This window comes from Lepus europaeus, chromosome 11, assembly GCF_033115175.1.
Source record: "Lepus europaeus isolate LE1 chromosome 11, mLepTim1.pri, whole genome shotgun sequence".
NCBI lineage: Eukaryota > Metazoa > Chordata > Mammalia > Lagomorpha > Leporidae > Lepus > Lepus europaeus.
Window position 1 is genome coordinate 6,283,571 of NC_084837.1, and position 17,354 is coordinate 6,300,924.

The window sequence follows — 17,354 nt, forward strand, 5'->3', positions numbered from 1 at the left end:
CATTAAAAACCAAAACATTGAGAAAATACTTGTGACATGTGATCGTGAAGGAGTTAATAAATTATATGTAAAGAACGTTTGGGTCAGGCATTTGGTGTAGCAATTAAGATGCACCTGGGACAGCGGCATTCTATGCTGGAGTGCCTGCTGTGCAATCCTGACTCTGCTCCTGACTCCTCCCTGCTAACACAGACCTCGGAGAGGGAATGATGGTTCAGGCAGTTGAGTCCTTGGGAGGTCCAGAATGACCTATGGGCTCCTGGCTTTGACCTGATCTAACCTTGGCTCTTAAAGGCATTTGGGAAGAGAACCAGAGGATAAGAAATTTCTCTCTCTGTCTCTCTCTCTCTTTCAAATAAATTGAATAAGCAATTTTTACAAAGAAAATAGAAAATAGAAAATCAACAAACACTTCCATAGAATCACAAGGCAAAAGTTAAATAAAAATAAAGACCGGCAGGCAAATCACAGAAACATAAAACAAGACAAATAGTCAAGAAATAAGAAGACAGCATCACACATAATCAAAAGCATACAACTCACAAAATAGGCCAGGTTTCTTATCTTAATGTGAGAAGAGTTCATGAAAGTTCCCGAAATCTTCACTGCCATTCACCGTGAACAGGAACATAAATTGCACAAACACTTTGGAGGGCAACTCTGCAACATGTAAGCCAAGAGAAATTTCTTTAAAATTATTTGGCTGGTGTGGGCACTTGGCCTAGGGCTGAAGATGCCAGGTGGAACATCCCCATTTCATATCAGAGAGCCTGGGTTCAAGTCCAGATCTGCTCTTGATTCCAGCTTCTTGCTAAGCACATCCCGGGAGGCAGCAGATGGTTTCTCATGTAGCTTAGTCTCTGTCACCCACAGCAGAGCCCCAGATTGAGTCCAGCCTCTGCCATTGCAGGTGCGTGGGGAGTTACCAATAGATGACAGCTAGCCGGCTCTTACACTTTCTCTCTCTCTCTCTCTCTGTCTCTCTGTCTCTCTGTCTCTCTGTTTCTCTCTTCTTGCAAGTAAATAAATAAGTAAATAAATTTATGTTTTGAATATTTTGATCCAAGATTTTCACTTAATTTATCTGAAAGAAATGGAGATCTAAGATTTTATAAAGGCAAAAATTTACACATGACATCAATTTGTGACAGGAGGTTAAATTAATTCCAGTACATACAAATAAGGGGAAATATGATGCAGGCATAAAAAATCATGTTTTGGAACAGTTTTACCACCATTTATTACAACTTGTCAAAGGGGAAAAGTAGCTTCCAAAACAGCCCCCACGGTCTCTACATTTTTTAAAATACACAAAGATGTGTGTGAAGAGTAGAGGGGAAGAGGGGAGACTGTGTTTCGAAGTGCTGACAAGGATTAAACGTCAGTGATGGGATCAGAGGTCATCGTTATTCACTTCTTTATGCTTTTCCATCATTTCCAAGTATTCTATCCTGGCCACCAAGAGAACAATGCTTTCCTGTGTCTTTTACCTCCTAGTTTGCTGGAGCTGCACAGGGAGGGTGCCTTGCCTGGAGAGGACTCTGCAGGGGCAGGACCCAGAGCGGGGGCCACCAGGACGATCCCTAAACTTGTGAGTGTACGCCTTCACGGTATTCTCACTTTCTGCCTTCTCTTTTATCTGTTCTCGGAAAGTTCACAGCTTCCAACACCATTTTATTTGCTCCTCCTGCGAGTGACAGACCGGCGTGTCCCAAGAACCCTTAATGTATTTTGTGTCAGGGGCCTGTGGGTCAGTAAGGTTATTAATAAACACAGCCTCTTGTTCTAATTTCGGTGCCTCCTCTCCTTCGTGTCTCTCCTCCTGCCCTGCTTTTCCTTTCGCTTCTCTTTCTGTCTGACCCTCTTCCCCTTCTCCCTGCTCTAAAGGATCGGCCTTCATTTCAGCTCAACGCCTGGCACATTTCCCATAACGCTTTTCGGATGTCGTTGTGGTCCTGTAAAGTTTTCATGGGGAATGTAATCTTTGAGGAAATGCCTGGTGTCCCAAATCGATTCGATGCAGGCTGATGCGATGCTATGATCTGCCAGGCGCGGGCAGCCGGGGGAATGAGTAGCATTGAGGCAAATGTGGAAGAACAAGGGGAGCACCTTGTTTGTGAAAAGAATTTCTGGTAGACAAGATTCCTTGGCCACAGAGCCAGCCCGGACTTTGGAGGCCAGCGTGATCAGCCCTACAGGAAAACAAGCAAGGCTGGAAGACAGAAGGCAGATTTGAATTGTGTTACTTGTCGATTACGTCTGATGACAGAAAGAATTTGAATACGTTTATACTCTGATACACGGAGAAGAGTGATATGGAACCTGTTTTATTTGAATATATCAGTTTGATTTCCCATTGAGAGCTCAGTGTAACATCTAAACTTATGTTTCGAGTAAGCCTTGTTTTACTTTTGATTTTACTACACAAATGGAAATGCCTATGTTGCCATTACCACTAGCAAATTCTCTCACACACTCACTCTTCAAAGCCATGGCTTTGTACAAATTCTGTAGAACTTTGTTTTAACTTGGACCATTTTCTACCTGAACTTCAAGCCAGAGAAGATCAGTTTATGGGAAAAAAAAAAAAAAAAAGCTATCAGCACACTTAAAAAAACTGCTTGTGCTCCTTCCGAATGTATTAATTTCAGTCATTACTTTCGTCTAAAAAATGCAATTTTGCATTTCCTATTTGAGCTCTTGGGGAGTTGTATGTGCCAATGGGAGTTAACAATGATAAAGAAACATTTTTATGTGGGAAAATACGTAAAAAGAAATGCGTCGTTCTGTGTTGAATTATTCATGCTTCTCAAATTAACCTATTGCACTTTTTCATATTCAGGAACACATTATTTTTTAAATGTGACCTAGACTACCTTTTTTAGAATGAGTAGAAGCCTTTTAGGGTGATGTAATTTTTAACACATAATTAATTCAACTCCAAATGAGAGTCCTCATATTATGAACTGAGGAAACAACAACAAATCTAAACTTATTATGAAGAAAGACAGTTTTCCATATCTTAGCTCATTATCATGAAACACATTAGTTTTATAGCACCATATACCAAAAAATCAAAGGATTAGTATTTGGGGTGACTATAGTTCACAACAGTTTATGATGTATTTCATTAAGGACTAGATGAGAGAAGTTTGGAGTTTCTCAGCCCAAAGAAATGATAAATGCTGAAGGAAATGCTAGCTGCCCTTTGATCCTTGCACACGGTGTACATGTTTGGAACTGGCACACTGTACCCCCTCGACATGTACAGTACACTAGCTGGCAATTTAAAAAGGAATAAGTGTAGCATTAAACATGTTCTGTTGCCGGTGCCATGGCTTAACAGGCTAATCCTCCGCCTTGCGGCGCCAGCACACCGGGTTCTAGTCCTGGTCAGGGCACCGATCCTGTCCCGGTTGCCCCTCTTCCAGGCCAGCTCTCTGCTGTGGCCAGGGAGTGCAGTGGAGGATGGCCCAAGTGCTTGGGCCCTGCACCCCATGGGAGACCAGGAGAAGCACCTGGCTCCTGCCATTGGATCAGCGTGGTGCACCGGCCGCAGCGCGCTACCACGGCGGCCATTGGAGGGTGAACCAACGGCAAAAGGAAGACCTTTCTCTCTGTCTCTCTCTCACTGTCCACTCTGCCTGTCAAAAAAAAAAAACATGTTCTGTTAATGGTGTAGTCATTTTTTATCCATGGGGTAAGATTTAATTAAGCTGTTTTTAAAGGCAGTATCTTAATATTCCAGGCTTGCATTAGTGTTTTCTTATTAGGAAGTGGTGGGGAGGAAGACCTGGAGTCCTACGAAGCACCATTTGCTGCCACAGTGGCGTGCATCCCTTCTTCGGAGCATGCAGGCCGTGCGCCGCACTTGGACGTGTTTCTGGAGCTGTCCTCAGAGCATCGCTGTGAAGAAGTCCTCGTTAACTTCAGGATGCACAGGATAAACATGGCCAAGACACACAGCTGGTGTGGCACAAAGTGAGGATTCAACTCCAGGCTCTGCTTGCCAGCCTGCTACTTCTGATGTCATGACGTCAGGGTTCACAGCAGGGTCGGCTGTGACTCTGAGGAGTGAGGAGTAAATTCTGGGGCTCCCTACAGCCAGGGCTGAGTCAGCAACACCTAATCACGTAGAAGATAGTTTTGGGCTAGTCTGACAGGGCAAAAAGGCCTCCCTAAGAGTCCCATCTGAGGACTTGCTGGAAAACAGTGTGCAAAGTCCACTGTAGCAGTTATATTATTAACATGACGACACACGTGGGCATTTCAAAAACTCACTGAGTGGCGCCGTAGCATGGTGGGTAAGGCTGCCACTTTCAGTGCCTGCATCCCATATGGGCGCTGGTTTCAGTCCTGGCTGCTCCATTTCCCATCCAGCTCTCTGCTATGGCCTGGGAAAGCAGTAGAAGATGGCCCAAGTCCTTGGGCCCCTGCACTCACGTAGGAGACCCGCAAGAAGCTCCTGACTCCTGGCTTCGGACAGGCCCAGCTCCAGACTTTGTGGCCAGTTGGGGAGTGAACCAGAGGATGGAAGACCTCTCTCTCCCTATCTTTCTATCTCTATCTCTCTGCCTCTCTGTAACTCTGCCTTTCAAATAAATAAATTTTTTTAAAAAATCAATGAAAATGGAATTAAAAAATAAGTTTATTTTGGTATAAAGAAATTTTGAAACGCATGCATAGTTTTTCACAATATGCATTTTCTTTGAACTTTCTGAAAACCCCTCCATGTATTAATTAATATAACACCTACAACAATTTGTTATTTATACAGGTTACTCTCATCACTTTCCAAACCTGAACACCTGTGTGTCCTTGTTGCATGCATTTTACAATTTCTATATTTTAAAAAAAAAAGTCATTGGTTCCAAAATGTTCCTTTACAGTTTGATAAATAAATGTGCTGAAAGTCATCTGTGGGGAATATTCACCTCACATCATAAGTTGCACGCAAAGCGTTTTCATGCCCTGTAGCAGAGCTTTTTCTTCAATGCCCACTCTGTTTTAGTTGCTTCCAAGTCCCAGTCTGGGATCCGCAGGTCGTGGGACAGGGATAAAGCGTGGTGAGGATCAGGCTACAGTTCTCAATGCTCTCGGGATAAGATTTCTTATGAAAACTGGCAGCTTTTTTGTTCTTCCTCGGCCTTTTTAACACACAGCCAGGTCTCTCTGCTTAGCTGCGCCCGCTGTGGTTGTGACTGTCCTGGGATAAATTTATGCTGCTGACAACTCCTATTGAAGTGTGTCTGTGGCAAGTACATAGGAGTTGTGTGTGTGTGGAGGCTCGCAGGCCCGGCCCCAATGTGTGTAATAGCATATCTTCCTTGGGGATTATGGATGTGATATGGGCAACGCGTAATGGATAGGGCAGTGTGTGTACAAATTTCAAATGACTCGCTACACCCCTTTAGGATGGCTGCTGTCAAAAGTATTAGCACATTACACACACAACAACCATGTCTCATGTTACTGGTGGCCCCTGCTCCTCCAGCCCGACTCCTCCCACCCCTCCCAGCAGGTAACCGCTTCAGGGCTACCTACTGAACACACACAAAGGAGAAAGGTGAGTTTTATTCTAGGAACTCCACTGTATTGCACTAGAAGGAGGAAAGTACGGAACTGAGCGTGTTCAAATTAACATGGATGGCAGGAAGAGATATCTCCGACAGGTTTAGATTTCCAACCGGATGAGATCCCTGGGTCATGTTGTGATTCACAGTCAAAGGGAGCAAAATGCAGATGGACTCCTGCGTCAGGAGCTTTATGGGTGGTGGTAGTGGAAAGGGAGGAAAATGCAAAACTTTCACATGGTGCATGATGCGTGAAACATTTATACTATTTTTTAGCATATTTTTTCAATCTCCCTGTGGCGTAGGAATCTACCCAGTTTTAAACAAAATGAAGATCTAAGAAACAAGCTTTCTTTGGTGAAGCCCTTTTTAATGCTAGAAATGGACAGCCTCCCCACTCAGACTGTGCAAGCAACACTAAGTGGGATGCTCTCTCCCTCTGAGTGGGCAGTGGGCTTCAGGGAGTGGTTTTTCTCATCTTGCACACCAAATGCAGGCACGATAAATTAGCATCAATGAAGACACTGGTGCTATCGTCATTCATCAAATGATTAGTGGCAAAATAACCATGCTGGAGTTGGTCAGAGGCTGAATGTGCACAGCTTTTCTTTCCATAGTCAAGACCTCCCTTCTCCAATAATATTGAAAACCCGTTAGCAATGGAAACCATAGCATTGGCTGCATTGGCTGCTCACACCCAGTGTCTAGAACATTGTGGAAACTCTCAATATGTTAGCCCCAGATCTAGTCCAGGCACAGTGCCAGCCTCTGGAAACACAGCTATAGAGAAAACTCCATGTCCTTCCTTAGGGCTCTTGTCTAAGTTCATTTTTGTCTATATTATGGTAAACAGTGCATACTATGTACCAAGTCCTAGTCTTCTGATTCATCTGATCATCAAAATAACCACATGTGATAATTACAGTTTTATCCCCACTTTGCAGAGAGGAAACTGAGGCATGGACAAATTAAAATCAAACGATAGCTGATAAGATGACAGACGCAGGAACTAAATGGGGGCAGATCTACTTCCAGAGACCCCTGCCATTAACCACTACAAATGAGCTCACTGAAAGGATAAATACGCAGTCATTTTCAACATAATCACTAGTGACACCAGAAAACCCAAGAATGCCTGGCGTCACCAATGCTCAATTCAATGACTGGGCAAAGCTGTATAAAAACATAGGGAAAGCGTGCCAGACAACTTATAAAAGAACAAAGGATGAGAGAGACAGACTCCAAAAGCTACCAAAAAGCCAAAGCAAAATGAAATTTAATGGGGATAAATATGAGACGTTCTGAAAGGCGATAAATCCCCTGTATAAGCCCTAGATGATTGAGACCTGACTCCAGGGTTTGTGCTCTTCCTGGTACAGGGCTGGTACTAAGCCAGTGGCATGACCTGGCGGGCAGTCACTGTCTGCTCTGGTCATGTCACTTCTCAGTGTTTTATTTCTTTCAAGACGCTTCTTAAGAGACACTCGCAAACCAAGGCAACTCGGGAGAGCAAAACCTCTTGTGTCCATGCCATACAGAGGCTTTGGGCAAATGGGCAATAAAACAAAGCAGTGGATGAGGATCGAGTATCTGAAGGGCTGTCAGAGGTAAAGGGACAGGAGTCAGTCACGTTGCCTCTGAGCACAGAGTCTAACCCAGTGGAATCCTGGGTTGGGTTTTTGTTCTATGCATGGAACAAAGCTTTCTGAGAGCAAAGCTACCCATTCAGCAGCTCTGGGACCAGTGAGCCCTTCTCTACTCTCTCTCTCCATTCCCTGCCAACCTGGCCACCTCTCCCCAGACCTTCACACATTTATGTTGCCTGCACTGGCTCTGCAAACCCTGCACCTTGCTCAGGCTGCCTCTGCTTCATGCTGCCTCTCTCCACAACCTCCACAAGGACCTCCAACCTTCCTTCCAAGGGTAGGAGTCCATCACTTCTAGATTCCTCAGGAAAGCCATGAATTAAAAAAAAAAAATGTAAAGACCAAGTACCTCTGTTTAACAAATGAAGATACACCAGAGGGCTGAGTCATCAGCCAGAATTAGAGACAAACATCTCTCCTCTCACCCTTGGATTCCTGCTCACACTTGAATAACTATCACACAACCAACCTTAGCCTTGCTACACAGCAACTTAGTCTAACCTTATTCTAGAAAATTGGTCTGGTCCCCGGTGGCCACTATATCATTTAGCTGAGAGCTTACTATCATTTCTAAGTTAATTTGTGAGTTAATTGTAAGTGTCAGGAAGCTCTGACATTGCAGAAAATGGTAAATTGTTGAGATAAACCAGGGTCAGAAAAATCCAAAATTGAATAAAGTTGGGATTTTGGCCAGCTTTTTTTTTTTTAACCAGAAAAATATGTTATGGCGGAATGGCACCACAATTGCGCTACCTCCACAGAGAGCCCCACACCGTGCCTGCTGGTTGACTGGATAAAAAGCACTCTCACACGCCACGGTTCCCAGACACTCCCCAGTCACAGCTTCACTTCTGTTTTCTGCTAAACGGCTCTCCAACCGACAAGACTTCAAAAAGAAGAATTCAGGCTCTGCCTGTGGTTATTTCCAATTTGATGGCCCAGAGGTGCTATTTAGTGCGGTTAAATCTCTAAACTCTGAACACATGCATTATGGCTACAGGTAAAATGAGGACTTGTCTTTTCAACACACTGCATCTGGCAGAGAACAGATACCTCTCATTTCTTCTCCTGGCTATTTGACCTCTGTGGTTATTTTGCTCCTGGCAAGGTCAAGCCCTTAACATCAGGATGATGTTAAAAGACAGACGAATATTTACAAAAAATTCTGGAGTTATCAGAGTTACATAAAGTGGGGTAGGAGAAGTCACATACATCTCAACTCTGAGATTTGGCCAAACATTACAGATGCCTCTTTATTGTTCACAGTACCTGTGTTTGTCACAATGTATGCTCAATCATTCTCAGCATCACAGTTTTCATGGACATAGCTTCACTGTCCACCGTTGGTTGCTGACTAACCCACAATGCATTAGAACATGGAGTTAAATTGAAGTGCTATGGTCATTAACTAGAAGACAGCGGGGGGCCCTCACTTTCTAACATATTTTGCAAAAATCATTTTTGAGGAGTGCAGAGCTGAAAAAGTCCATCGTGACACATCACACACAGTTCACGAGGCCCTTGCAAAGCAGCAGGACCTGAAGCCTCCATGCAGGGCAGCCTCATGTTACACATCTTACCTGGAAGACAGTATTCAGTTTCCCATCCACTGAAGCTTTAGGGCGAGTCAGCAGAGGGCTTTCCTGCCTGCTCTTTTCTTTACGCAGCCACACGGGTCAAGAGAGACGTCAGTGTAAGGCTGAAATTTCTGTAATTTACAATCTCCAGTTTGTGGAGCAGAGTTGAAGGGCTCTTGGCTATGGAGTGTAAACAGACATTGCCTCCTAATCTGGGTAATTGGTCCCAAATGCTGTTGCCACTTTTCAGATCGATGCTTTACATACCTTTCAAAGAATCTGGATCTTTTCTACATGGGCAAGGAAAGGTTTGGAGTGTAATTCAGTCTTTTCATCAGCACTCAGACTCCCATAAACAGCCAGGTGATTTCACTTGGGGGCCTGTAGACCGGGGAGGCTTGGGCCTCCCTCGAGAGTCCTCCTCTGTTTTCCCGGGTCCATCCCACTTCCGTGGTGACTGCTGACTGTTTGCTTACCTTGCATAGTTTCTGAAAAGCTGAGCAGACAGGGCCACCTCCTCGAGGCGGGTCAGGAGGGTTTCAGAACAGAGCGCTGTCTCATGCCAGCACAGTATGTTCTTGTCGATATGATTCTTAAGGGTGATGCACAGTCGTGAACTTGGCCTGATACCAGCTGTCTTGTGACATCATCTTCTGAGCAAAAGCATGCAGACGTGTGAGGGAAGGCAATGTGATGTTCTGGGAAGGCATCAGGTTTAGGAAGGACTCAGGGACTCTGGCTCTCTGACCCTGGCCAAGCACCACACCCTTCCTGTGCCTCTGTAAAGGAGATAAGACGTACTTTGCAAATGCATCACCACCTTTAAATGAGACAGCATAGATAGAGGTTATGGGAGCACTCCATAGGTCAGTATGACTGAGACTTTTAAACCATATTGTTTTAGCCTATCTTTCTGCTTCAGCCCACACAAGGCAAGGAACAGAATTTTCTTTTGAAGTGAAATCTCTGGCTTGGGCTTCAGTATATCCAAAACAGACTACAGCTTTCTTCGTGGGTCTTGCGAGACAATGGCCAACTCTACCGTTTCCTTCGTTTATTTTTCTCTTGGACCTTCCCCTCCGCCTCTGCCTCTTCCCAACCTCCCTCATGACACTTTTAGGCCCTCAGTTCTTTTCTAATATTTCTGTTAACTCTTGCTTGCCAAGTTCTGCTTTTTCCATTCTTTATATCTCTCCTCCCACGTCAAACTCTTGCCCTGTCGTTTTTACACTCTCTTTCTTTGAATGCCATTCAGTTTAGCTCTACCTGGGCAACAGTAAGGCATCCTATGTATAATTTAACTTTCCAACTGGAAACTTAGAAAGATTTACAGGAGATTTGAGAAATCAGTTCCCTTCCTACCTTTGGCATAAGAAGACTCGACAAGAAAAGGCTTTCTCTATTTTGTTTTTTCCCATTAGATTTACTGCTGTGCTCAGTTGTTCAAAAAATGGGGAGTCTCTGTGTCATTCATGGTCTGTAGCAGTTTATTTTCCAAACAAAACTGTAAATGTATTTTCTCTAGAGATGCGCAGTCTGGATGGTGTTGTATGTAAGTATGGAAATTCCAGAACCAGATATCTTGGGGTTCAAATGACTTTTACAAGTGATGTAACCTTGAGCAAGGTTTGTAAACACTTTGTGCCTCGTCTCTGCCATCTACAAAATGGAAATAATGGGGTTTTCCTGATGATGCTATGATGAACCAAACTGAGTTAATACACATAAAGTGTTTAGCACAGCACCTAATCATAGTAAGCACCCTAGAAACGTTAGTTAATAACATTCATACAAACTCTCTTGTTTAAGAAATCCTATGTGTATTTAATAATCCAAAGACTGGCAGTTTCCCCTCTTGGTCTGTCATATGTGGTCATTCTTTCATGTATATCATCGAAAATTTACTTCATATGCTGTTCTCTCCCACTTCAGAAGTTTACAGGAAATAAGAAATAAAATCAGATAAAACAGCACTGCAAAAAGCAACTTCTGGTTCTCTCCCCACCACCAACCCATCATGTACTCATCGTAAGCTAAAGTGGGATAAAAGTTTCATTATGAAGGCAAGAGGCAGCCTTGGTCCACCCTAACGTTAGTGATCCTGGGTTAAGTTCAGGGAAACCTGGTTTGAACTTTAGGTGAACCTCCTTTCCCCCTCTCAAGTGCCACATGAGGATTTATAGCTTCAGGTGGACACCAAATGAGATGTGTTGAGTTCCTCTGAGCTCTACTTTGAGTTTATCATTTGAATGAACTCAAATTTCATAGCGCTTAAACTAGGTTAAAATTGAGACATGCTGTTTGGTATGTGAGCAAAGAGCAAATGTTGCAGAATGCATGTGTTCCTTTGTCTCAATAATAAACTATTAAGAGGAAAATCATTTTTGTAAAAAGTAATCCACTGAGTAAGCTGTTTTTTTGCAGATTCTTCTCCCTTACTCACTATTGCATGTGTTTGCTATGAAATTACAAATTGACCAGGCAATAATTAGCAAAATTATCAATTTCTGTCAACACCTAAAGATCTGTGTTTCATCATCTTTTATCCCTGGCTCTGTTAAACTCTGTGACTTTAAAATTGAATTTGTATAATTTAAGCTTTCTCCATTTTTGCATTTCATCTCCCAGAAGTCAGAAGCCCAGACTTTAAGCCAGCTAATTTCCTCAAATTATATGCTAGAGGTTTAGGAAGATTTAAGGATAGATCTTCTATGTCAAAATGATAGTTTCACAGTCCGTGATTGATGATCTTGTACATATAAATGATAGATGCCTATTAGATAAAGGGACCTTCCAGGATGAGAAGATTAGGCAAAAGTGAGCTTAGATAAATTTCTAAATCCTCCGTTTGCAGAGACATGGGCCACACACTTCCAGTTTCTGCTTTATTACAAGACAAAATACTCTTAAACAATTTACATATGAAGATCATTGTATCGATGAGCTCTGAAAAGATTATTTGCCTAACAGTTCATTTGTCACTCAAATAGTTAAATGGAAGCATTGCTGCTACATTACACTGAATATCTGCTTTTCAATTTAAACAAAGTTATCCTGGGATAACTTTTTCATAACAAATGCAAACTATATAAAAACTCCCCTAAATACCACTGATTTCTTTCCATAAATTAGCCACATTTCATGCTATTTAAAAAATTAAAACCTTGAAAAGACAAATAAGTCAAGGGCTTTTTCTTCTTCCAATTTGTAATTCCCAAACTACTGCTCATAAAAATAAACTTTACAACATCTCTGAGAATCCCAAAGAACCCCGGTCAAGATTTGTTGGCTAGAAAAGAAAGCAGTTTTAATATTCAAAAATTTGGCTTCCCTTGGTCAATCCCCAAAAGAGAAAAATCAGCTAATCTTAGCAAGATGGTAAATTTAAGTGAGTCTGTAATCTCAGTCCTTAATCATGTTTTAAAATATGATCAAACAGTAGGAACTGGGAATAGACACAGAAAGTTTCAAAAATAACTCAGAAAAGTTGAGCATTTCTTTAAGAAGCTTTTCTGTTTCAAATTAAAGTAGCATTTTTCTGAAAAATTACAGCAAATTTTGCTAGCATGTTCCACTTGATGGCAACAACAACAAAAATGGCTATTTTATGTATTTGATGACCAGATCCACAGTACTAAATATGGGAGTTTTGTTGGTCAAGTATTCCAGATCTCATCCTAGAGAGCAAGATAGATAAATGTGGGACCTATTGGTTCACAAGCAGTAACTCTCATCAACATCCAACTCTTTCCATGTGTGTGCATGTACACACACATATACACACACATACACACAGAAGCATATGTACACAAAAAATATACATGAAGCCCGACCGGGCTCTCAGGTCTGGTTCCCTGATAACTCGGACATATTGTAAGCCCTGGAGAGAATTGTAATCGACACGGTTGGAAAACAGGGCCCTTTTAAATATGCTGCATACAATTTGTGATGGTCATCTCTGAAATGCTGCTCCATTATCCTCTTCCATTTGGAATGAATGAGGCTAATTAATTTCAGGCCATACTTGATGAGGTCAGCACCATACGAGGGGTGCGTGCTAGACATTGCTAATCTCTTTCAGCTGAGAGTGATGAATTAAAGATGAAGCATGCCTTTGCAGACCTAATTTAGAATGTATATCAAAAAACCTACAGCAAATAATACTATACCCTACAACAAAGGAAAACTTGTTCTCTCAGGCTCCCTGAGTTGTGTTGATTTTAAAGACATTTTCAGTCCCCTTTGGAATTCCAGCTGTGGATGGGTGAACCATATCAAGAAAATCAAGCCATCTCTCACACATGGCCATGTGGACAAAAAGTAGGATTAAAGGAAAGAAAGAAAGAAAACAAAAACAAAATACAACAATCAGGATTTGATCCCCTGTGTATTAAAATTCCACCTACACACTAGTTTTTTTTTTTTTTCCAGAGCTTTAAGACTAATAAGCATACCAAAGTAGCAATACCTGCATTCAGGCAACGACCACCCAGAGTGACTGGACCATTTCAAAGCAACATGGTAAATTAAGCAGTGCGTTGTTTTTAACGCAGATACCTAATGAGGCTTATTAGGTTTTTCCATGTCTCTATTTTGAAAACCAATAGAGATTGACCAGGTAGATAATGCAATACCTTTTATTAAGCCAAGAAAGAAAGTGTAATACAGATGCCTCCAGGCCAAAATGTTCTTATGAAAGTTAAAGCTAAGCCAACTTCCGAGTTGTGAAATGGGAGGTACCTGCTGATCTCAATTCTAAAGAGAGAATTAGTCATCACTTCTCAAAGATGACTATAACAAGTCCCTAGGGGTGGCCAGGAAGGTGGCCTAGGCTGGGGAATATTCCTTGCAAAAAGTGTTTCAGCGTATCCAGTGAGAGAAACCCTGACAAGTTGTTGGAACGTGTCGGAATTTTTAACTGGTGGCCACAAGAGTTCTTGACTTTGTATACCAGTAGCCCTCATTAGAACAAAGCTGCTTCGAATTAGGTCCGATCTACATGCTGTATCAATCTTTCATCCCTTTGATTGCTTCTGAAAATATTTATATTTCTTAATAATGCACATTTTGTCTTGCAACTTCTGATTAAACCCAGACTGGTGTTCCCAAAACAGGCAATGTATGTGGAATGGTGATTTGGGACAGGAAAAGAAAGAAAAAAAAAAAAAAAACCACAGGTTTTTCCCATTGGAGAACGATTAGAGAGTATAAATCTAGCAATGTTGGTTACAGAAGCATCAGAAAAAGGTTGGTAAGAAATACAGATTGGAATATGATTCTGACCTAATAGAGATTACAGAATATTCTTATTATTATGTGATTCTACATTGCAGTTTCAACCACTTGGCTGCTTAGCCTAATCAGTTCTATGAAAAATTGTTGCGGGAGAGACTTGGAGAAATGTCATTATTACAACCAAAAAAAAAAAAATCCACACAAAGTATCAGCATAAAATACAGGAAGAGTTGTAATAGGAACATTATGATCTAAAGTATGTTTTGTGGAATAAGGCACATAGCACAGGAGAGATGCTTTCAGAGGGTGGAGATTCCAGTTTGGGAAACCAAAGGAAAAGGTTCAGTTCCATCTGCATCACCAATTAGCTGGATGACCCCGAGAAAGTCCCCTGACCTCTCCAGACCTCCAGTTTTTCTTCTTGCTTTCATCTGGAAAATGAGGAAGGGAAAGGCTTCCTTGAAAGTTTTCAATTCTGTGATTTTTCTAAAGAATCCTCCTTTCTGTAAGAATAGTCTGCCCTTCAAATCTGTGGGGTCTACATGTAGAAATTCAACCAATCATACATTAAAAATATTTTTTCTAAAGACTGCCTCCAGGGGCAGGCATTTGGTGCAGCATTAAGAAGCTGCTTGGCATGTCTGCATTCCACATGAGAGTGCCTAGGTGTGAGTCCAAGCTCCCCTTCCAATTCAGTTTCCTGCTAATTCCCACTCTGGGAGGCAGCAGATGTTGACTCAAGTTCTTGGGCCCCTAGCACCCATGTGGGAGACCCAGATGCAGTTCCAGGCTCTTGATTTTGGCCGGGCCCAGGCCTAGCTGTTGCATGCATTTGAGAAGTGAACCAGGAGATAGAAGATCTTTCTGTATCTGTCTCTCTTTTCCTCTCAAATAAATAAACAAAAATTTTAAAAGTATTGCCAGTGTACTGAATATGTATAGATCTTTTTCTTGTCATTATTCCCTAAACAATACAATACAAAGCATTTACATTGTATTAGATATTACAAGCCATCTAGAGATAAAAGCATAGACCAAGATGTGCATAGTTTCTACATAAACACTATACCATTTTGTGAAGAGGATTTGAGCATCCACAGATGTTGTTATTCTTGGGGCCCTGAAACAAAACCCCTGAGGATACTGGGGGATAACTGTGGTCAGTGCTCTCTGGGGACAAGAAAAAGAAACTGGAGATCCCAGTGATGCAGAACGTCCCCAGTGCCCCTCTCTGAGAAATGGTAGCCATGCACTCTCACCATGCCTGCCTGTCACTCATCCCCACGTGTCCCTCAGAGCTGGCTGCTGCTTCTCTGCTCCTCCTTTCTTTCCTACACTTGATCTTAGCCAAAAGGCCAAGCAGTGATCCTCATTCTTTCCTATTAGGGACTGTGAATGTAGGAGCCCCCAAGAGCAAAGTCCATAGAATCATTTGGCCCAATCATGTCAGTTTATTTTACTTTATTTTAAGGCAAAGAGACATAGATGGAAACAGAGACAGAGCAAGAGAAGGAAAGAGAGAGACAGAAAAGGAGAGAGAGAGAGAGAGAGAGAGCATGCTTCTATCTACTATTCTCTCACAAATGCCTACAACAGCCAGGACTGGGCCAGACTGAAGCCAGGAGCCAGGAAATCCATCCCAGTCTGTTACATGGGTAACAGGGGCACAGGTACTTGGGCCATCACCTGCTTCCTCCCAAAATGAACATCAGCAGGAGGCTGGATGAGAAGCAGATGAGCCAGAACTTGAATCGAGATACTCCAATAGAGGATGCAGACATCCCAAACCTTCTGTGTCACAGTGGCCACTCTCCAACCACGCCATTTTAGAGATGAGGAAAATAAAGACCAGGGAGTTTAAGGCTACCTTCATAGGAATTATTAAAGCTAAAATTTAAAACTAAGTCTCCTCCTTTGCAAACCAGGACCTATTTGGCCACACTGACTCTGAGTCATGGTCCAAAAATGAGAGGGATTTCTTGTGACTATTCAGCACAATTTGAGAGTCTTGTCCTTAGAAGCAGGCACATACGACAGGGCTGTGGCTTTAACATCAGACTTCCTGGATTCAGATCAAATGTCCCCAACTTCATGGCAATGTGACTCTCAGGCAAGCCATTCATCTCTGTAAGCCTTATCTTGTTTTGTTTTCCTTTTATTCTCTTGGATAATGGAAATAATAGCAGCACCTAACTCACAGTTGTATAGAGATTAAGTATATAACACATGTAAATGCTGGTATGTGGTGAGCATTAGCTGTAATTAACCTCATCACCATCTGCCTTATTTATGCAATGATTTGAAAACAAAAATTTTGAAAGAACACAGAAGACACAGGTTCAAACTGTGAGTGTGTTCCTATGAGCTCCATGGCCTCAGATATCTCTCAGAGCCTCAGTTTGTTCATAAGCATAATGGGAATCCAAAATATCTGCCTGAGCAGGATTTCAGGAAAACTCAAATGAGATACACGTGAGAACACTTTTTAAGCAGGTGGAGCCCTATGAAAAGAGGGTTTTATGGAAACATTACTATCCTTGAGTTGGAAAGCTCTGGCTGCTTAGTTGGTTAACTCTCAACAAAAAGAAAATTCCTCTGTTTTGCTTTCCAAATAAATCAACTTAAAACTGAGATACATGAAGTGCCATTAACTCAGTTTGTTAAAAAGCATGTTCTCAGTTATTACCGTCATGCATTTAATCCCAGTCTGCCCCACCTAAATATGCAGTTATCTGATAATGTTATCTCACCAGAGCGCTAGGAAACCACTGGGTCGCAGTTCAGAAGAGCAAGTCCACTCTTTCTTTTGCCTTCCAAGTAAAGGAGAGGAAAACCTAAAAGTAAAAAGCACACATTTTATGAAAGACTAAATTCCAAGAAGCCTTCATTCCCTCATTAAAATACTGTCAATCGTTGCCATTTGAACAGCTGTCCATTGTCTGTGAACTTAAAAATACATTCATTACTGCGATATCATTCTTCATAAGCCGAAGCAGCATCCTGGCATGGGGAATTGTTTTGTGAGTGGGATTATTAAAGAGTTGGGGCCTAAAGGTGTGTGTCTATTTTAAAAAGAAATTTTCTGATTGCAGATAACTTCTCAATTTGATTTAGTGTCGAACGATAGTGATGGGGTTGATAAGTGAGCATGCATCGGTAATTCATCTTGTGCTGGTAGAAATTTACAGCAAAGCAGTGCTTTCCCAACAGTGACAAGCCCTATTAATCTTCTTCAGACACATTTCAATAGGTGTTCCCATCTGTGGCCAACATCTAAACACTGTGGCATCACTGGCGACTTGAAGACACCTTCATTTCAAGTT

General features: G+C 42.1%; 1 long non-coding RNA gene across 1 annotated transcript in view; it reads right to left on the bottom strand.

Moving 5' to 3' along the window:
• Positions 1–17,354, bottom strand: part of LOC133769757 (uncharacterized) — a 46,509-nt gene that overhangs the window by 17,604 nt on the left and 11,551 nt on the right. The window contains exon 2 of the long non-coding RNA XR_009867235.1: positions 16,782–16,865. This is a non-coding gene — a long non-coding RNA (uncharacterized LOC133769757). The remainder of the gene's footprint in view (positions 1–16,781; positions 16,866–17,354) is intronic.